Genomic DNA, 24,799 nt, shown 5'->3' on the forward strand with positions numbered 1-24,799 from the left:
CTACAAGTAAAAAAAAAAAACAACCCCCCCCCCCCCAGAAAATACATATACATAGGTGTAAATTGATCTCATATTACAATATACTGTAAATATACAGATTAATACCAATATTAATACACATATAACATAGAATAATTCACACATAACATTACTAAAATAAGATAAACACAGACTTCTACCAACTCATTGCATGCACTCTCCTGGTGCCATTTGCTGCACACCACTCCCTCTGCTACATCTTCCTCTACCTCTGCTACTCCAACATTATACTACAACATTTGCTGGACATCCTTGCTTGCTCTGCTCTGATGCATACTTGCTCTCATGTAATAGTCAACTCTCTGCTTATGGATGGTATAACGTCTAGCACTAAGGAAGCCCTAAATAAAGAGACAAGCACAGACTGCACATGGCCAGCTTCATCAGTATTTGCATTAGACTGTGTAAACAGATGCCTGATACCAGACTATAAGACCTACATTCTAAACTTTGCTACATACTAGTGGACTGACGTTTTTTAAAGATATACACATATATTAAATATTCTTCTCCTTCAAAAGTTGATACTTCCGCTATACATTCAAATGGAATATTTACATAAAGCAACATTTAGTAACAGACTTGTTTTCATTTCTTGCATTTCTGGGCATTGTTTCTTCAAGAAGGCACATTTCAGTATTTTTTCAACTTCAAATACAATGATATTAAAATTCATAGTATTAAGTGATTGGACACTCTAAACTGGCCCTAGGTGTGAGTGTGTGCATGTGTGTGCCTTCTGTGGAAGGTTGGGCGACGGGCTGGCAACTCCACACTGTAAAACTCCACTGCCAATCATGAGCGGACAGGTGATCCGCTGTGGCGACCCCTAACCAGGAAAAGCCAAAAGAAGAAGAAGAAGTATTAAGTTCTTCTAAAAAAAAAAAAAACAGAAACACTTTATTATTTACAATAGTAGGATATTCAAAAATGCAAGTCAGATGCAATTAATTAATTATAGTGCTTGAAGCTGTCTGAAGAGGATTTATAAACCACAAAGAAAAAAGAAAGAAAGAAAGCAAATTTCCTGACTCAAAAAAAAAAAAAAAAAAAAAAAAAAAAAGAAGACCAGAAAACCAAATGCATAAAATGCTGGCAAAACTTCCAGGGAACAAACCTGTCAGCAAACCCACAATCCCCTTACTCAGATATTCATAGATTCATGGAGATTTACATGTGGCCTAGGACACCACTGAAGAGTCTAGCCCAATTTCAAAGTAATCCCAGAGTTCTGTCTGGTTAACTGACCTGCTCAGAGTTACACAGTAGGTGAATGGAGTCTGAGGAAATCAGACTGCAGATTACAAAAAAATCTAGTTAACAGCTCAAAGGCTTCATATTATGTCCCCTTCTTTTCTCCCTCTTTGTCAATGATCTCCACACTGTAATCCCAGATGCAACCTCCATACAATATGCTGATGACTCCACCCTGATCTGCTCAGCCTCTACCCCTACAGATCTCCTTAGTTTAACCTAGAAAACCTTTAATACAGTGGAAAACTGAATCTTTAATCAACACCTGATATTAAACCCTAATAAAAAAAAGCTATTGCTCTTCTCCCCTACTCGCAAATCCTCTCAACCTTCGTTTACTATAACATCTAACAATGGGACCATAATCTCACCAGATATGTATACCAAACTCCTGGGTGTTATAATAGACAACAACCTCAAATATGATATGCATGTAAACCAAACTATTAAAACCGTTAATAAAAAACTTGGCTCCCTATACAAAAACAAACATTTTCTCGCCCCTCTAGCTAAGACAGCCATTGCCCGTACCCATCTGCTTTCTGCTCTACTCTATGCTCGCCAATACTCACTAACATGAACAAAACTGATCTCAGCAAACTCTCTAGCTGCTACAATATAATTGCCAGGTTTGCCACAGGAACTCCCTACAGGACATACCATTGTCAAAACCTACACCTCTTAGTTTGGCTAGAACTCCCCAGGCTAATTCAGTTTCATCAACTTACTGTAGCATTCAAGGTTATTAACCATGCAGAAAAAAACGCCCTCCCTTAAAGACATTATCCATCCCTACAAAAAAGCTAGGCCTCTTCGTTCCATTAGAAAACTTTTGGTTCAGTCTGTTAAAGCTAACAACCTATCTGGAGAATCTTTGTTTGCAAACTCAGTAGGCAAAACCTGGAATTCGCTCCCATCTGACCTTACTCTGAACCCCTATCTTAATCAGTTAAAAAAAATCTAATCCAGTATTTTAAAACTCACTGGTTATGTCCTTGCTCTAACCCTGACTAAAGCCTCATCTACTTCCATATCCCTGCAATCTCTTATTCATAGCAAATAATCTCTTACACTAAAAGGTTTAAAAAGATAAACTGTAATATCTTTGCAGATACTCTGTATATAAGCTGCATCTATAGGTTTGATAAGAGAAACTGTAACATATTTGTAAATATGTTTGTGCATATACTGTAACTTGCTTGTCTTTATATGTTTGTAAGTTTGGAGCTTTTCTCTCCGGGCCTCCACTGAAAATGGACATGTATCCAGTCGGACTATCCTTGTCAACAAACATAAAATAAAATAAAATAAATAAATAGTCGTAATCCTCTATGCTGACTACCAGACAAAATATACTAACTCCACTGGCAATCAACACTGGGGAAAAGGCAAATGCCACTACAAATTAAACAGTTGTGTCAGCAGCATATTTGGAGTACTTTATTACAACAGAACTAAAGATAAAACACACAAACAAGAAAACAACAATATACTTAAGTGATAATGTCAACACCAAAACGCAGAGGTAAAACCATATTTCATTAAAGAAGTACTAAAGCATAGAGCACCCGTCCCAAACTGGAATAATGTTGAATACCTTGTTAAAGTTCACAAATAAATAGCAAAGAGTTTTACCTTTTAGTCTTGAGTCAAGAATAATGCTTCAGGATGTGCAAAGTACTGGTTTATTCCTTAAACAGTGCTGGGAGACTGCATGCCAAGATTTTCAAATCAGTTTCAAAGAACAAAGAAAAACAACGCTACAAATATATATATATTCTTATCATTTCTGTGCATGCGGAACTCTGACTTAACATAGCTTTTAACAAATAATAACATTTTTAAATATTTTACATCCTTGTGATCTTCGCTTAGAGTTTCATGTGAACACTTGAGAAATATGCCTTTTTAAAACATAGACCACCTGGTCTAAGCATTTATCTTTTTATCTTGTAACATTCAGTACCAGTACAGACATTCTTACAATGATTCACCCCCCCCCCCCCAGCCTGAGAAGACCAGAGTATACACTATTAACCTTCTGAAAACAGACTCTTTAAACATAGTATAACATCATAACATCTCTTAACTCCTTCAACACTTACTTTGTCTTCAGTTATCTGTCTGTAAACTATACGTTGCTAATAAAGAGAATGCAGTTGTAAGGCACTTGAAATATAAAGCTGCAACTTATGTGAAGCTATGTTTTGCATATAATCATGAATCTGTTTTACCTTTTGATTTTAACATAAACATATAAACATTTTGACTCATTTGTGAAGAAACTGCAAATTAATATGCATTTTGTGAAGAATAATCATGATATATAATATTGACCGGTCCATAACAACCTCAATACCTATCTAAGATTACTAAATGGGTTGCCTACAGTCCTGGTTTACCTAAACCACATTCCATTAAAAGGCAGGCAACAGAAGCTATATGTTTCCATCTGATCTGAGCATCTAGCTGATATTCTAAGTCATTTTCCAAACTTGAAGTATTGGAGAAACTCTATGGTCATTCTCATGATGTTGAAGTACTATGAATAACTTCAGTTACATCTCCTTCAGACATTCCTTTAGGATATTTGGAGTTCAGACTCAGATAAATACTTTTCAACTCGACTGCTATTTATGAAATTGGTACTTAGGATACCTCTTTGGATATCTCTCCAAGATTATATAATCAGATATTGAAAGCTTCAAAGAACTAAAAAAGAACAAATCTAAAATAATTGAACTTAAAAACCAAAAAACAGAAACAAAAAAATTTGCTTGCTCCTCCACACCACCCAGCCAAATTTATGTATATATATATATATATATATATATATGGGTCTACTTCTAATGACCGAAACGCCGATTCGCCGACAGTGAAATCACCGACGCCAGAAAACCGACAACACACAAACCCGACAGCGAAACACGAACACCATAACACCGACACACTACACGTAAACAACACAGTACACTACAACACATATCCACTAGCCCTAACCCAAACCCTAACCCTAAGGTCCGACACTACCGCACACTCTCCCTACCTGCACCCTAACCCTAACTCACTTACACACCCCGAACCCCAAGCTCCGACACTACCGCACACTCTCCCTACCTGCACCCTAACCCTAACTCACTTACACACCCCGAACCCCAAGCTCCGACACTACCGCACACTCACCTATCACACACCCTAACCCTACATCCCTGAGTATTGCACACTTACCTGTCCGCTCCCTACTCCTAAATCCCTCACTATCGCATACTTACCAGGTCGCTTACACATTCCCTTGTCGGTCTTCCGTCTGTCGGGATTCGGCGTGTCGGTCAACCGCGTTGTCGGTCGCTTCGTGTCGGTGATTTCACTGTCGGCGAATCGGCGTTTCGGTCATTAGAAGGAGACCCATATATATATATATATATATATATATATATATATATATATATATATATATATCTTCTTCTTTCAGCTTTTCCCAGTTAGGGGTCACCACAGTGGAACAACTGTCTGCAGAATGATTGGCAATGGAGTTTTACGGTGTCGAGTTGACAGCACGGCGCTTGACCTTCCACAGAAGGCACATGCACACACTCATACCTAGGGCCAATTTAGAGTGTCCAATCCACTTACAGCATGTCTTTGGGATGTGGGAGGAAACCGGAGCACCCAGAGAAAACCCACACAACCGCAGGGAGGACATGCAGACTCTGCACAGAAGACACCCCAGCTGAGAATCAAACCAGGGAACCTCTTGCTGTGAGGCAGCAACGATAACCGCAGCCTATATATATATATATATATATATATATATATATATATATATATATATATACCAACTTCAAGACTGCACAGCAGCGGGGAAAGGGCAAATTCCCAGACCTCTGCCAGGCTGAAAACCAAGTGAAAAAGATTGTATGCGCTTTGAGCATTTGCTCTTATCAACTGCAGCTCTCTCTAGAAAATTACCTAACTACCTCTTTGCTGGAAGAATCAAGAATATAGTCTCTGTATTCAACAGAGTCTGGTTTTGAGCCTTTAGTCTAGCAGTTAGAGCCTGGCAGTTGCAAAGAGGATTAAAACCATGAGCTGTTAATGAGCTGCTTCCCCTGGTACAGGGTTTGATTCCTTGTTGTGCATTTGTCTACTGTGTGATTCCGAGCAAATAACTTAACCAGAATGGAAAATGGACCAGTCTTCTCAATGGTCTTCTGGACCTCATGTCTAGTAGCTATCTTTGAACCTATACATTAAGACATAGCTAATACATCTACTTGATTTTTTATACTTTTAATCATCTTGAGGTTGTTCTTTGTTAGTATCTTCAGTAAATCAATTTTGTAACACTCTGTTCTTTGGCCTAACTCATAGGTTCATAGGTTCATAGGTTGGTACTAGGCTATCGGCCCTAGGGCCTATACAAGCCTAGCCATAACAATTCCCTGGTTATTTCTTCCCACAGTGTTTACTTCCCTGGACCCTGGACCTCTACACTAGTATGTCATCATTTATATTAGCAACACTACGATGCCCCTCAGTTATCTGTGAAACAGCTCCCTGAAAGTCTTAAGAAGTCCATAACTTTCTCACCTTTGTTTGCCAAACTCCCTAGTATTTATCAAGCACAGAAAGGTACTTTTTCCCAGTACAGCAGGCACAAATTCTTCAGATGTTTGAAGTGTATTGTGGCCTCCTTTTAGAGCTTTATTAAATGTTATCAATCTACACAAATAAGAACTTTAGCTGATTTCTAATTAACCTGTTCAGTAGGCTCAGTTTGTTTCTTAATTGCACCTACTCTGTCCTGTTCAATGCCATAACTATTCTACTCCACAAAGCTACTGGAACGTTACTTAGAGAAAAGAGTTGTTATAACACTGTGGGATCTGAATGCATATGATAAAGTTCAGATAAACAAATCATGTCAGGAAATAAATATTCATACTGTTTAGCAAATTAATACTGAAACTTTTCTGATCCACATCACTGTAATTCTGCATTTAAATTGTGAATGGTTTTCAGCATATCAAGCCTCTGACAAATCAGATGATCCAAAACTACTGGTGCACCATCAGTTTAAAATATTATATTACCAAATCAAATATTTATTATCTATTCACTTGAACATTTTCTGACCTTTTGGATTTACATGACAAACAGAAGTAAACAATTTACACAACTACTTCAGACTGCTCTCTTTCAGACCAAGTGTTTTGAGCAGAAATGTTACTCTTTGTCAGTATCTACTTTAGATACCATGCTTTGATTATTAATTTAAACCTTTCTTCGCGGATGTCTTACTAATTTTCTTATTATAGATTCAGGTACTTTTATCTTGAAAACAATGCATTTTGTATAGTTTTTCAGCAGGAATATGTCACAAATAACTCATTTCCATGACTAAAACATAGACTTTTTGACTGAAATTTACATCTTTTACTGGAAATCCTATGTGGAGCATATCAATAGAGAGAAACTAATAATTCAAGTCACACAGACTGTATAGTTACTGTAGTCTAATTGCTGCAGCATGCCATTGGAGACAGAGCTCAAACTGTATTATAATTACTATAAAGATTCTGACAATTCAAATTTGGGCCTAAAGTCAGAAACAATAAGGACACAGTATATCTTTAACCAGAAGCAGATTTTAGTTCAGGGATTAGAGAGATTCTCTCTAGATATTTTCTGTCCACTTGAATGTTTTATTTTCAATGCCACATGCAAGTACTACACAGTTTGCATAGTTATTTGAAAATAACATTTTTTTAAGTTATTTATTTTAAATAAAGAATTTTATTATTTAACTTTGAATGCTTGTGGTTGATGTTTTACTTATTAGCTTATGGGTTTATGCATTTTAGTTGTACCTACAATTTTGTGGTATCTGACCTACTAAAGATAACCTGCTCTGAGCTAATTGCTACCACTTGAGTATTTAAAGATTAGCTTATTTTATAAGTCTAGTGTGTTCTTATTTTGCTGCTCTTGAGTAACTAGTGGCAGCATACCATAAACTTGAGAAGGAGACTATTGGTGCTGAAGAGTTACCATTTACCTCCCCCTCCCCATTCAGGGCAGCATTGTGTGTGTGTGTCCAAAATAACTTTGGTCAAATTTCAATTACTGACTGTAAGATTGCACTGGAAGCTATTGGGTTCAGTCTAAGGTGGGTAAAATCCTAGAGAGACAGTTAGTTGTATAATGTAAAGTTTATTCAGGCATGCAGGTGTTTGTAACTACTCAAGATAGTGGTGCAAATTTACTATACAACCATAAGGCTTATTTTTCTGTATGTATTAACTAGGACCAGTGCTGGGATTTAAACAACATATAGCTGTTCCCTGGAACACATTAAACATTAATAGTAGTAGTGTGTGAATTAAAGTCCAGCCATAGGTCCTACTACAGGCACAGATTACTTGTTAACAACTTCATCAGCATTTACATTTAACTGCACAAGAGATACAGGATACTAGATCACATAATATACATTCTGAAGTCTGACATAGCCTAAAAGGGCCAAGTCTTTTATAACAATATATCTATATTGCAGACAGTATGTGTTCTTGTCTTACAATAAATGTGGCATGTCCTATATCCCCAGCAATATAGCTTCTGCTTGACATCTCCAGATAGTCCTTTTATGTACCTGTGCTTCACACATTGTCATAGTGGTTTGCTGTGGCTGGTTCTCAGGCTCTGGAAGCAGGAATATTCTGTGTTTCTTGTATTCTTACGGACGTTCCTGTGAAGTGGCAGTGTGGCATATTATGATAGCCACTTTCCATGTGATGCAGAGCTGTCACATGGACAAATATGGCCCTGTGGGACCATACCTCTTAATATGATTTCTACTGTGATGCTGTCTTTGTTCTCCTCTGTGGAATCATAGATCTTCAAATAATCAGAATTGGCCTACAAGAAAACAATAAGTCTAAATCTGCAAGAATGGCATTCATTTCTTGCTGCTTTATATATGTGAGAAGACTCTTTGTTTGATTTGTGCTTTATCATATCAGTAGCTGTTTCCTCTGGTGATATGAAGAGCAAAATTTAGTGGTGGTTTTAACTTGTTTACTGCATGCTTCAGAGCTTTTTACATAACATTCCACTGCCTCCATTGTTATTGCTGTACCAGTGTTAAACTTCTTGGGAGGAGAAAATAAAAGAATCCACTTAAGACCCATAAAGACATGGGAGAAATATACAAGCAATATATAAATGCAACCCCAACATGGACTAGATTCAATTAGAAGCACTGCCGAACTGCCAAAGGTAACCAAATGAAACAAGAGAAATGTGAAAAGCAATTCTTGATGCACCTCCACGGCTTTAGTTGCATTCTTCTGAAGAACTTTTTTTTAAAAACTATTAAAAACAAACTTTTAATGGAAATAATGATAGTAAAAATAGCCACAGTCAAACTTTAGCATGGAGAGCTGTAACAACAGATAAGCGCTTTGGGCAATGAGCCTTCATCCTGCTCTCTTCTTAGAGTAAAAGTGAGAACTAGCTAATGAGGGCTAGGATAGGAAACATACATACCCATTATCCAATTGGGAAATTACTCAATGGCTGGTTTCCTATGGACCAGCCTCCTAGCTTGCACCAATGGGTACTCTCCTATTCTTAAGGATCGGCTTAAGTGGTACTATGCTATTCAGCCCAGGTGGCCGATCAGCCCTCAGGTTCACAATCCAGCTAGTTTCATAAAGCTCAGTATGGCTGGTAATGTGTCCTTCCCTAACAGTATAGGGTACACATTGAACCACTTTAAAATAAATCTGTGTGTAGATTGTGTATAAATATGCATGGAAAGTGCATTCTTAAGATCTAAGTTGCAAATAGCCCTAAGATGACAAAGTATTCTATCTTTGAAGTGCTGATCAGCCTTGCCAATGTAAAAAGCTTCACAATGGCAGCACGTCATGAGCTAGACTAAGTGTCAACTATTACAGTCTGCATATACTTTAAATACATAGTTTTTCTTTGATTTAGGATGTGTAAAAGTGTTGCTACTATCAATGAACGAGTAAGCTTTGCATCTTGTGCATTTGAAAGTCCATTTCCTGTCTGAGATCTTGTTGGAGCTAAATCCATCTTTATTACAATGCAATCTCTTAATATTTTTCTTGTTTTTAAAAGTGAACATCGGATGCTCACCTACTATGTGCTTTATTTTATCATCTTCCGTAAGTATTGGCCAAATCCTCCGGATAATATCACAAATCTCTTTGTTATCTGTGCTGTATGTAAGTGCACGATTCAAAGTGTTGTTCCTCTCTTTTGTGCTGTTGACATATTTGCTGAAGGGTTCCTTTCTTTTGTAGAATGCTTTACCTTTCCCTTCCCTTATTCCATTACAGTCAGATTTAATTCTTAGATCTTGCACTTTATAGCTTCTGTCTTGTAGATTCTTCTCGAGCTGGAGACACAGTTGACTGAAATGGGTATCATCAGTACAAGGTTTTAATGGAATTTTACTGAATGGATATGTTTTTAACATGATTATGCAGTTTATTTAAGGATATTTTAATTTATTTAATTCCAGTTCCGTATCTGATGAAGTCATGAACTGAGTGACGAAAAACGCTTGTGAGCGTTTGTCAGCATTTTATGGTCATACTTTACTGTGTTGCCTGCTATTAAACATATTTTGAACTGTCTGGAATCTCCTGGCCTGGGCATTTTCTTTGGATTACTGGACATGTAGCTATACATATAGATGTATGTGTGTGTGTTTATAACTAAATAGATATAGACCTCTCCCTCTCTGTATTATATATATATATATATATATATATATATATATATAAATATCCACATATAGATATATACATATGCAGACATCCATACATCTATATGTCGTTAGATATATATATATAGCGATATACATATATATATATATATATATATATATATATATATATATATATATACATATGTGTGTATGCATACATATACATATCTATATCTATATATATATATGTGTGTGTGTGTGTGTGTGTGTGTGTGTGTGTGTGTGTGTGTGTGTGTGTGTGTGTATACACAGATCTATATCTATAGATATGATACATCACATAAGAATAACATATATGACCACAGGCACCGCCAATGGGGGTGAGGGGGCTCAATCAACATACGTGTTACATGTACCGATACCCCCCCAGCCAAACAGGTGAAACATACAAACACAAACAAACACACAAAAAAGTAAACAAACCACTGCTTCCCAAACTAGAGGCAGGAAATTACCAGTGGGAGAAACATTGTCGACCCGCTAAGTCTAATCTAGAATCAAAGACAGGAACGTCCCTTGCTGGACAACCCAAAAATTGCTGAGTATTTGGGTTCCTTCCATTACACAGATGCGCATGGCAGGGCTCGTATGTTCTTGGACTACAAGGCTGGGAAAGCCTGATGATCCATGGGTCGAGACAACATACGTGATGGGTCCCGAGAAGTGGAGAGTGGGCAGTGTGTAGTGGTCTGACCCGATGCATCCAGAGAAAGGATGATTGCTGTGGAGGAGGAACAGTGGGGAACGATGGGTATGAAATTATGGATCATGGCATGCCAGTGTTGGATGGAGCAGTTCTAATTGGACTGCCTTGTGGATGTAAGCAATAGTGTGCTAGGGCAGAGCATTCACCTAATGAGCAGGCATTCCCGGTTCGAGTCCCACTGCAGCACAGTCTATTTTACATGGCAAAGCACATTATAACCAATAGTTGTGTTGCAAAACCCACTAAATAACATATATTTATGAACTGGAGTACTGCAAAAATGCACATGTGAAGTGTTAGTGCCAGAATGAATAAGGCACTAGTAAGCAGGTTTAAGCACAAATAAGCAATAGTAAGCATATGTAAGCACTAGTAAGTGGCCTTATGCCCGTTTGTGCAGCGGTAAGTAATGCCTACACTGGTTAAGCAAATCTGAAGCTAACACCCTGTAAGCAGATGTAACAGCAGGTTAGCAGTGCTTACCTCCGCGCAAACTCGCTAACAACTGCTTAAAAGTGCCATATCCAATGGCTCTTGTTCTGCCCAGCAACAAAATAAACAGCCTCTGCTAGGCTCGAACACAGGACCCCCACACAACATAGCCAAAGTGATTTGCCACTAAGCCATGTCAGATATGCACAATGCTGATGTATTCAAAACATATCAACCAGCCCAGTCATTCAAAAGTACAGAGAATGTATTCCAACATGTAAATGTATGTGTGTGGGTAAATATATTAATATCTGAACAGATACAACATATTAATAGATGTAGGTATCTATCTATCTATCTATCTATCTATATATATATATATATATATATATATATATATATATATATATAAACTTACACTTAAACTTTACAAAAAAGCACCTAAACAGGTATGTCCAAGGGTCACCTTCCGGTGATTTCTCCTGTCCACCTGGTGAATCTGGGCATACTGGGGCAATGCGGCAACTGCCTCATGTACACAGACAATCCTCTCCTCCTACCATCCGACACTATAACCTGCGAGAGATGCACTTACATAGCCAAACTGGAAGCAAAGCTCTCTCCCACCAAGATTGTGCTAGACAGTCAAGAGGAGAAGCTTAACACCTGCACTACACCTCAAGCAACTCATAGCCCTTCAAAACCAACACCATCAACACCCACACATAGCAACACTAAACCCACATATGCGGAGGCCCTTAACATTAACCTGCCCAAGCAACAAGGACCTCCGAAGCTGAAATGCAAACAAACACCAGTCACAATCAAAGTGACACATAGCTCACAACACCAGTGTGCCACCCAACAACAGCCCCTAAGGCAAGACAATGTACCCAACACTTTAGTCATAGGTGACTCTATAGTCAGGCACACTGATGTCCCACTCACCAGGCTGAACAAGGAGAAAATTACAGTCAACTGCCTGTCAGGTGCCAGGATCCACCACATAACGCATGCACTCAAGTCACTCCACTACAAGTACAAATATGACTCTGTCATTGTCCATGCTGGAGTGAATGACTTGAGACGTACCTCCCTGGACTACATGAAAAGGGACATGGAAGAGCTCTTGGATCATGTGGCCCAGGCAGGTATGACCCTAGTCCTGAGAAGCATCCTGCCTTTGCCCAGAATGATACCACAGTATGAGGACAAAATGATTGATGTCAACAATTGGCTAAGGTTCTGATGTCATTCAAAGGGGATCCAGTATCTGTCTGCCTGGGAAAACATGATCGACAAACCATGATGCTTTGCCAGAGATGGTCTGCACCTGTCACCCCTGGAATTCAGGTTACTGGTTAAATCTCTTGCCACCCCTATAGTGCCTTTTTTAGGCAAGGTTCAAAGGATAAAACCACCACCATAACAGATACAAGCATGCAAAATCTGAAGGTAATGCTACTCAGTGCTAGAAGTCTAAACCTCAAAATGCACTCTCTCGAGGCACTCCTAAAAATGGAGAACATCGATATCTGTGCAGTAACTGAGACCTGATTCAAGGCTCCAGAGAGCACCCCTGCAATACCAGGCTACAACTCTTACCACACTTTCTGGCCACAAAACCAAGACCAAAACACTAAAGGTGGAGGAGTGTTCATATTCACCAAGGATATTCACACCCCCAGGCTAGTTGCCCAACACAATGCATCTGAAATTCTTCAGGTGCAACTAACACTAGGTAAGACTGCAATCCAAATTGTAGCTTGCTACAGATCCCCCACCATGCCCCAAGATTCTCACTACACCTTTCTAAACATACTGAAAAATATTAAGATACAACCAAACACCTTATTACTGGGTGATTTCAACTATCCTACCATTAACTGGGAAAACTACTTGGGTACCAACTCCTTTTCCCAACGGTTCTTGGAATTCATAAATTCCAATGCCCTGGATCAACTAATCCATTGTCCCACCAGGGGCTCCAATATCCGAGACCTGGTCATTACCAACATGGGAGATAGATGCTCCACACCAGTGGTTACCCCCTCATTGGTCAGGTCTGACCATAAGCAAATCACCCTTGACATCCACATCCCACCCCACCCCCCAGTAAGGAAACCTCCTTAAAAAACTTCTCCAAAGCCAACTTCATGCGACTGAAGTCAGAAGTGACAAACTTCACGACACCCATGCAGACGGGATCTGAAAGTTTGACTGCAGAATCCAACACTAAGGCACTGTACGAGCACATCCACTCGTGCATGAATCGTGCCATCCCAAATAGAACCAAGATGCTCTTCTCCAGAAAAAAGGAAGCCAATGTGGTGGTCCCCTGCTATAAACAAACTATACAACAGAAGGAAGAAACTGTTGCAGAAAAGAGGAAAATCCCAGTATGCAAAAAACTCCCTCACCAGCTTTAGTAAGAAGCTGAGATCCCTCATAAAATCCTCAAAAGCTAGTTACGAAAATAAAATTGCCAAAGAATCCAAAGACAACCACAAGGCATTCTATAGTTATGTCAAGAATCTAAATGGCAATGCTCAGATCTGCTCTGAGCTACAACAGAATGGCATTAAATATACTGATAACACGGATATTGCCAATATCCTGGCAGATCAATTTAGTGCCAACTTCACCACCCCTCTCACCCTCTAAAGGGCCCATCTCAATACCAAAAGATTGCCAAATTCCGGTAATCACGGCCACACAGGTAGAAACCGCACTCTCCAAAGCTAAGAATACAGCATCCATGGGAACAGATGACATCCCAGGCTGTGTACTACATGAACTACAAAATGAACTGGCACCTCACCTAAGTGTCATGTTTAATCATAGCCTCGCCTCAGGCTTCATGCTCACTGAGTGGCGCACAACTACAGTTATCCCACTCCACAAGGGGGGATCCGCCTTGGATCCCGGGAACTACCATCCCATCAGTCTGACAAGCCTGATCTGCAAGGGCATGGAACGCATTATCATGGAACTTATAAACAAAGACATTGGCAACCTTCAAACACTGGACCCCACCCAGTTTGGGTTTGTGAAGGGCCGATCTTGTCTCCTGAATCTGATTGACTTCTTCGAATCAGTCTCCAGAGCTGTGGATGAGGGTAAGGCGGTCCACACAGCCTATCTGGACCTCGCCAAGGCCTTCGACACCATCCCCCATGCTTGAATCATAGATAAACTTACTAAGCTGGGCATAAATCCCTACATCACTCGAAGGGTTGCCAACTGGCTTACTGACAGAAGCAAGACTGTAAAAGTAGCTGACTCCAAATCCACCTCCAGACAAGTGACAAGTGTAGTGCCTCAGGGTTCAGTCCTGGGACCACTCTTGTTTGGCATCTACTTCTCTGAACTACAGGCCAACACTAAGGGACTCTGGCTAACAAAGTTCACAGATGACTGCAAACTGGGAGCCATTATTGAATCCCCAAATGATGTGGATATTCTACAAAAGGGTCTTACAGAAACAGATGCCTGGTGCCACAGCCATGGGCTCAAGCTTAATGCCAAGAAATGTATAGTTATCCCCTTTGGAAAAAAACATGTACCCATGAATTACCACATAGGTGGCAGTACACTAAACATCGAAAGTGTGATGAGAGACTTAGGGATACAGGTGGACAGTGGTCTCACTTTTGATAACCACATCGCCTCAACAGTCAGGAAATCCTTCTATGTGGCACACCTCATCACTAAGGGCTTTTCATCCAGAAAAAAGGAGGTTATTGTCCCACTGTACTCATCCCTCATTAGACCCATTATAGAGTATAATGCCCCATTTGGTATGTACCTCACAAGACATCTGCAACAGCTGGAAAGGCCACAGAAATACCTCACTAAAAGAATCACAGGCCTAAAGCAGATGCCATATGCTGACCGTCTAAAAAAACTCCAACTATACTCTGTGGCATATCATCTACTCAGAGGAGATCTCTGCTTAACATACAAGGCCATGTCAAACCCTGAGCTGTTGGACATGCTCCACTTAAAGAAATCCCAATCCCTCAGAGCCACATGCTCTAGGGATCTAAACCTTGTCATCACAATGAACAAAACATGCTGGAAGGATAGGTTCCTGACCCAGAGACTCCCCATACTCTGGAATAGACTGCCCATACATGTCAAGCAGAGTGCCTCATTGGCCCTCTTCAAAAGGAACCTTGATGATTGGATGGGAGATAGGAAATTCACCCCGGGGATCATGTCAGTTGCCCTGCTAGACAGGGGTCCAGAGAAGTAAATATTGTGGGAAGAAATATCCAGGGAATTGTTATGGCTAGGCTTGTATAGGCCCTAGGGCCGATAGCCTAGTACCAAGCTATAAACCTATGAACTTTATATATATATATATATATATATATATATATATATATATATATGACCACACATCTGTAGATAGCAATGGTATATTGACAAATACAAATATGTCCACATGCACCGTTAATGGGGTTGAGACACCCCAAAAAATATACGTCATGTACGAATAGGCATACCCTCTCACCACAGCCAAACACGTCCGCCCTGCAATACACTAAAGTGTTACAGATCCCATAAGCAGGATCTGACGTGACATGTGCACAACATGTAAACAGTACTACAACCCACCTGTATGATGTCAGGCTGGTACTGGTAACATATCATGCAGTACAGTGTGGCTCCCATAGGAAATGTAAAATATGGAAGCTATCAACATCCCCAGGATACATATACACAGACACATATATGCAGATACAGATACATATATATATATATATATATATATATATATATATATATATATATATATATATATATATATATATATATATATATATATATATATATATATATATATACACACACACACACATATATACACATATATAGATATATAGATATGCATGTAACTACGCAGACACACGCAGATATATGTACAGTAAGATACATATGTAAAAGGTATGCACAATATGGAACAGCCACAATGCCTACAGTTCACACCTGAACAACTGAACACTGTATGGGCCACCCATACAAATACCATCGTCGCCTGCAACATATACCCGCAGAGAGGTCATAGAAAAAACACCACACACAGGTTTGCAGAAATGGAAAGCCTTTATTTGTGTACTATTACAGTTCTATATGCTATGTCATATAGCTGTGCACACACTGACATCCATATAAACAGAGCAATGCAACTGTGAAACAGTTATACTAATACAGTAGTCTGGAAAGGTTCACAGCTGTTGCTGTCCAGACCAATGCCTTCATATTGTACAATAGTAAAGACAGACTGGGCCACAGGATACCAAACAATCAACAGTATGTAATACAGGTGTATAGTTCAACAGCCTCCATTTACACTCTGTACAAAATCACTAGGTGTTGAAGACTTCAATTGACCAAATGGGATGTAACTGTTATATAATAAGGCATAACTGACACCATCACAAGCACACTGACAAACAGAACAGTCTTTTATGGCAGGAGGCAATAGGCCTGCATTAACTCAATATATGTGAGTAATGTAAATATAAATGAAGTATGCGGTACTGTACATGCAGATACCTTAAGGCAGCTCACCCCTGATACCCTCCACATTTTGTAACAGCCTAGGTCAGTTATGGTACACCCCCCCCAGACTCAATACTACAGGCCCATATGCCACTGTTACATACACTGGCCTCCGGAGTGCACAAGGGCACACATGTATTGTTTTGGTGTAGCCCACACATATATGGCCCCAGCACCACTGTATGTGTGGGGGATACAACAGCAGTGGACTGATGGCAGCAATGGCAGTGTGATATACATACAGCCCACTACAGAACAACCCCTGACAGCATGTCACATGTGGCAAAGCTTGGTATGTAGGTGGAGGACAGACCCTGGAACACAAGCCCATATGTGGGAAACTGTTGCCATACACTAAGCAAGTTTCTGGTGTTACAGGACAGTTTGCAACATACTCTTAGCCAGGGATTTGAGGTTAGAAACATAAATGGATGTAGCCATGTACTGATAGCACTCAACACACACACACTGCCAGTGACATATCTGATACAGGACCTGTGTGGTGGACAGACAAAACATGATAGGCACACCTCTGGCCACCAACAGATAGGCCCACAGTTGAGAGCTATGCAGACAGACTGCATTCCAAGGTAAACTAGTATGTACACACACACCCTGTAACACCCGTACTATACAAAGCATAACACAACTCTACTCACACTCTGTCTGTAGTTCTGGAACCTCCTACAAATATGTAGCTGGCCTAAGTGTGCCGGTTCCCCTGGAAGAGGTAGTGCTACCTGCTGTCTGTAACACTGATGACCACACACAGGAAGGATGTCCATCACACAGGAAAGGTAAAGGGACCACGCCCACATTATGTAGGGATTTATAGTAGCTGGTTGCCATGACAGTGGTAATTGGCAGTACTACACAGCAAGCTGCATGCAGTTAGCAAGTGTAGGATACTGACTGATGCAGAGGCCATCACCTGATCAAGTACATCACCTACTAAAGCCAGGCTGCAATCTACCCCAAACAGCTCAATCCATTCACAGGAGAGAGAAAGCAAGCAAGCTAAAACAAAAGCGGGAAAAAAGAAAAATCACGGAAAAATTACAGTTGAAAATGCAGCCATCTACACAGCTGCCAATCATTAATACATCATTCCCACAACAGGTATGTAAAGTATATGTACATGTATTAGAATGTAATACCTGGTCCTTAGTAATGTGATAGATGATGTGGAATGCGTTTTATGTGCCAGCAGGTGTTGTTGTGATGATGGTCAACTGAACAACTGCTATGGACAATAGTGTTTGTCCCTGTGGGTGGAGGGCCATAGCTCTTAACTGTGCAGGTCAGCACTGACAGGATGTAAGCCATCATAGTGTGTGTTGTGTAATGGGGATTATGCATATGATGTGGCCAATAGCCGGTGGTGGAAGTAATGCCAGTATATGGACATGTGGGAGCCATGGACCACCACTGGCAGGATACCAAGTTGAATCTGTAATGCAGCATGGTGGAATGCCATTGGTGTGTAATAGGGTTACCTGCAAACAGGTGCCACATATACCCCATTAATGTCAGGCTTTGTCCATATGTAGCACCTGTCTGTGTTGTAGCAAGGCAGAACAGTGCAGCTGTGCAGGAAGGTGTTGTGAGATTGTGGAGCTGATGTCTGAATGTACCCCACATATAGGTATGCATATGTGTACATATGTCACAGATATAATATCTAAGGATAAATGTATATCAGCATGTATGTCCAGAAATATACGTATACCTATGTGTAGACATATATATGTGCACATATATATATTAATTCACATATATCTACACACATATAGATAAATACCTATATGCAAATGTCTACATCTGTATAAACACACACACAAACTGATATGTATGGAAAAACATGTCACCTATATCACTACCACAGTGATGTGTGCTATGTGCGAGACACACAGATATCTACAGCTGGCAGTGTGTGCACCATAGAAGGGTATGTCACATGTTAGTCCCATCCTAGCACCACAATGCCCCCGCCTGGGAAGTATGCAATGGGAATATGGGGAAGTATGGCAGATACACACATGGAGGTGGTCAGGATTGGTAGATATAGAGGACAGTCTACAGGGGTGGTATGTGACACATGTGGTGGGTAAACACTGTGGATGGTGTGAGTGGTCCGTGATGTGGATGCCCCATGGTCGCCAATATGGGCACAGTAGGAACAATGCTCCCACCAACTGCCACTCTCTACAGCAGTCCATGTCCTGAAGGTGTCAGGTCTGACGGCTGAGCAGGAGGAGCATGTTGGCCATGTGAATGTGTACTGGGTGCCTCAGACTGATGTAGCACATCCCTCATGTGTCTGTGGAGCCTGGTATGGATCAGGCCCTAGACCTGAGCTCAGAGGACAGGAACATGTTGGTGTGTGCCCTGATGGGGGTGGCAACATCCCCTGGGTGGTGCCACATGATGGTATTGCTGTAACAGTACACGAGGACGCCCCAGCTTGGCACACACATGTGATGTGGCCAGGTATCCTGGTCAAATGGGTGTGGAGAGGTGGATCAGCTGGCCAATGGAACATACACATGTTATTGTGTCACTGTCATAGTGCATATGTTGGTAGTAATAGTCTACACAATCCTGGTACATGTCCAACAGCATGCATAGAACCCCCCAATAACACAGGCTGTCAGATGTGCAGCAATCTCAGAGCAGCCATAACACTGGCATATAGGTAACCATAGTGGCCCTGACAATGGCATGCAAGTGAATAGTCTGTAACAGGCCAGCAATGTTAGTGTCCACACAGGGGACATGGCTACAATCACATAGCAGAAGGTGAGGTGCAATACACAATCTGTCCAGATGGTAGTTAAGCTGTAGCCATACCTAATGAGTTGTGTGTATAATCTGTTGAAGCTGATATGGTGAGGGGGTGACAGAGATGTGTATTATGAACTGTGGTAACCTTGCCATATGAGTCGCTCAGGGCTGTTTCCATCCTCATATTTTTCAGGCAAGATGGCACACATCATGTTGCCCATGTATTCAGCGGAGGAGAATGAGGTCATTATCAACCACCTGGTTCAGCATTACTAGGTCCTCTTTGGCAGGACAGCACATGACCAGCAGGAGCGGACTGCCCTGTGGAACGATCTCATCCACAGGGTCAATGATGTCAGCCTGCATAACTGCAGTTATGAGCAGGTCCAGCATCATTGCAGCGACCTGCTTCACAATGCCTGCCAGTGTGCTGCCACAGTCTGGGGTATCACCTAGTCATAGGGGGCCATGCCATCCATCCCCCCTGACACATGTGGAGGAGCTCCTGGCCAGCCCTGTGGCACCTGCCTGTCCGGAACACCATCAACCACTCGACCCCTTCGTGGAGGTGGGTGTCACCCACACACCAGCCGAGGAGTGTGCAGGTAAGGACACAGGGCACATCAGTAGACCACTGTTGTGTAAATGTCCGCAGTGGTACAGGTAGATCATGCATATCTGATATGTCATACAAATATTGTGTTGCTACATTGTAATAATAAACAGATGTCCAGATGTGGTAGTATTGTAGGAATGTATGGTTGATGTATGGTAGTACTGCACCCAGCCTGTAGCAGTGTCACAGGTGTGGCCACTGACATTGCATCTCTCACCCACTTATGTAGGTCCCTCCAGGGTAACAGCAAGGCAGCAGCCTGAAGCTGGTGAGTATGTCTTATGTAGATGCATGCCAACACACCAGACATGTAATGATGATGTTATATTCCATGCACACATCTAACACACCTACCCTTAATGCATGCTGTACATGTGCATGTATTGTTGCGGCGAACATGATGGGGCATTGAAAGGGTATTTCACACACCTGCATGACAACTAACATCCTGTCATTGTGGAATGTGTCCACAGGGGGTAACATACTGTTGGTAGACATGGCCTACAGTAGTGACATGTTCTGAACAACACCCATATACAGTGCAATATCAGTGTAGATACCTGTAGGGCAATGCCAACTGCTGCTGAGATACACTATGACATACAGCATTACAGTAGTCCACATTATCAGCTGGGTCTAAGCTGTACCATGTGGTGTTCAGTGTATGTGACACTGCAAGCTGACACATATGTGTAGGGCTTACCTGTCATGCATCTACATAAATGCTGAAGGAGGGGGGTCTCAGCATGAAACACCAGTGCACTGCAGCAGGGATTCTAAGGATGGTAAGAATGGCTCTATCTGCATATAGTCAGGTTCAGGACCTGTGGCAGCCATAACCCTACCCACACTGCAATAGTGATGGCATTGTGTGAACACCATGGGATGTGCACATGAGTAGACCTTGCAATCATGCAGAATAGGAGGACATGTGTAGGGTAGGCTGAACATACACTGGCAATTGCAGAAGGCCCACGGTGGTATACCCCTGCCATGAGCAGTGACTGCTGTAGTACACACAACAAGAGGTGTGATAAACTATCATGATAAGGGTGTGCACACATATCTCCACATTGTGTGTATGCATTGTGGTCAGCAGCCACACACCTAACACAATCTGTAGACACTGCATGTGAAAGTACAGGACATATGTTACATACCGGGCTTGTGTACAGCTAAGATATGCGGTGCTGTGGTCCCATGGCAGAGCACGGATGTGTGTGTAAAAGCAATAAAGGTGTGTACACCCCTAATAGCCATGGTATGCTCTGATGGTTGTCAGTGTAAGCATTTCTGCAGTGACCATACATGGTCTGTTGATGTTGACAGCTGTAAATCAGGAATCAGGCATTCACCAGTGACAACAGTCCACATATCATCCCAGGTATGTGTTGCTGAAACACATAGGGGCTGTGAAAGGGACAGCTGGCATAACTGACATGGTACTACACATTCTGCAATGGGTTGGACACCTGTGAGTTGTGGTGCACAGTACATGGAAGTGTGCAGAATAGGTGCACAGCAATAATGTGTACATAGGTGCAGTGGTATCCAGGGGAAGGGGCATCACCTAGTCACAGCACATGCATCATGCACATGTATACCACTGCTAGCATGGTGTGAGTATAGCTGAACTGCATGCTGTTCTGTACCATATGTTCTGCATGTTGGCAGATGGGTAATTGGAGGATTATGTGTATGATCATTGTGCAACCTCACCTGTATGTGTGTGTGTGTGTGTGTGTGTGTGTGTGTGTGTGTGAGTGTGTGTGTGTGTGTGTGTGTGTGTGTGTGCATCCTGGTTGTTAGTTAGTTTACCTGCAGGGTCACTCTGGTGAAGTGGTGGGAGGTAGATGCATGTATGATGTGTGTGTACATGTGTGTGTTTGTGCGTGTGGCCATGTATGCACATGTGTGATTGTGGGGTGTTCATACAGCTGTACCCCCCCTTTGGGACCGTGCAGTACATGGACATGGCGTGCCACACTGCACACCAGGAATACCTGTCATGTACTCACAGGACAGCATATAGTATAATATGGCCTGTAGCATGGATCAGGCATCCAAAGGGAAGGTAGAACCCAGGTACACACTTAATATTGCTGTCAGCAGAGAGGTCACCTACAGCCCATGTATGCAGCTCTACAGATGCATCAGGGAAGCAATAGTCAACCCCAGGGAGTGTATCCACATATTACAGCTGACACATGATGGGCCGACGGAGCAGCATATCCGGCATGTACTGAGCATTACATACACATGACACACCAGTGGGAGCTATTATGAGTACAACATAGTAGCTCACACATACAGAGACCATGCACATCATTCCGGCCATACAGAGGGTGCATACTGAATGACAGCATTGAGGCCATGTTACTCCACTACACACAGGTCAGGCAGGTAATGTAGCAACAGACCTTGTGTTTTGCCCACTTGTGTGGGCATTTAGAGGACTGTGATGTTAATGAGTGGTATCAATGTGTGTATGTTAACAAGTGTGATGCAGGATGGGGTAACACATGGCTATACATGTGGGACTGTCTGTAAAGCCATGGAGAGGTAGGTATTACGGAGATGTGTGTGTGTGTGTGTGTGTGTGTGTGTGTGTGTGTGTGTGTGTGTGTGTGTGTGCGCATGTACTGTTAAGCAATGCTGTACAGGTTTTAAAGTGCGGTTATTGTTTTCCCCTACAGGTGACGAGGTGGGTCAAGGTCGCTCCTGCACCCAATCTGATGTTGTCAGGGGTCGACAAAGCACCAAAATTTGACATCTCCCTTTTAGCCACCCCACCCTCGCACACAGTTACAGTTCCTATACACACCCCAGCACCAGTGGCCATAGCAGAGGGACAGCTGGCATTCAGTGGCAGTGCACAGGAAAGTGTGGTAACCATGCCTACTGTGTCCAGTTACAGCAGGCATTGCCAGATGTCCGGCAGGCTGCCACATAGGCAGATGTCCGAGGGTGCTTGTAGCAGGGCCACTGGACATCATGCCTTTGGCATAGGCAACATAGCTGCAACCAGCAGAAGCATGTTCCAGGCTGTAATGGCGGCGCAGGCATGTATTGAGCATTACACCAGACAGGGCCTTAGGCTGCAGAGGGCTGCACTTGCATCTGTAAACGACAACCTCCATGACGTGTCGCGTGCTATCCGTGCTTCTACCAAGCAAGCAGCTAGATGGCATGATGAGATGATAACCCTCATCAGCCGTGGGGTGTCCATGCCTCAACAATTGGTGGGGATGCGGCAAAGCCTGCATGGACGTGGGCCAGCAACACAAACAGCTGGCACTCAACATGGACATGCTACTACACCAAGGGGCTCGCGTAGTGGCAGTAGCAGCCCCGACAGTGTGGGGGGTATTCTGTCCACACCACACCACAGCAGGCCACGTGCATGTGGTCCTGGCCAGGCCCAGGAGGGATGTGGTACCAGCGGACAAATGTCATCAGTAGGTGAGAGTAGCACTTCAACACCTGTACCTGCACGTGCCTGTGGAACCCCTAGCAGGCACAGTCCACATGTCCGTGGCCGGAGGCAGTGAACTGCACACCCTGCCAGGTATGGTCTGCAGCTGTCCATAAACACCTGTGTAGGGCAGCCACAAGGAAGAACTGTGTGCATGCATACCCGCACACTATGCAAACACACCTAGGGCAACCTCATACTTACACACACCACATCACCTCAGCCAGCTCTCCAGAGTACACCCCTCATCCACACACATGATGTGAAATGTATGGCTCTCCCTCAGCCTCTGGCAGACCAACACCACACCCTGTGCATATGATGATACCTGTGCCCCATTCCTGTCATCCATACCATCTGGACAGGCTGATATGGTTCTGTTGCACATGGTGACTGTATACCAGTGTACCACAGTCCTGCAGTGTAACATGTTGTAGGGTGTAGAGTGTGAGGCATATTTGGCAGGTAGTGTAGCTGTCCAGCAATGATGCCTTCTAGCTGTTAGTAACACTGCTTGGTTGTGATCTCTAAACTGATATGCAATTGTGTTGTAGGTGTACTTGTGTCAGCAGGAGGATGCCCTGTGCATATGATGATACCCGTGCACCATCCCTGTCATCCATACCATCGATACAGGGACAGGCTGATATGGGTCTGATGCACATGGTGACTGTACACTAGTGTACCACAGTCCTACACTGTAACATGTTGTAGGGTTTAGAGTGTGAGGCATATTTGGCAGGTAGTGTAGCCATCCAGCAATGATACCTTCTAGCTGATAGTAACACTGCTTGGTTGTTGTCTCTAAACTGATATGCAGTTGTGTTGCAGGTGTACATGTGTTAGCATGTGGATGCCCTGTGCATATGATGATACCTGTGTCCCATCCCTGTCATCCATACCATTGATACAGGGACAGGCTGATATGGTTCTTATGCACATGGTGACTGTACACTAGTGTACCACAGTTCTGCAGTGTAACATGTTGAAGGGTGTAGAGTGTGAAGCATATTTGACAGGTAGTGTAGCCATGCAGCAAAGATGTCATCTAGCTGTTAGTAACACTGCTTGGTTGTGGTCTCTGAACTGATATGCAATTGTTTTGTAGGTGTACATATG

Source organism: Protopterus annectens, chromosome 6.part0, assembly GCF_019279795.1.
Source record: "Protopterus annectens isolate FY-2018-M chromosome 6.part0, PAN1.0, whole genome shotgun sequence".
Taxonomy (NCBI): domain Eukaryota; kingdom Metazoa; phylum Chordata; order Ceratodontiformes; family Protopteridae; genus Protopterus; species Protopterus annectens.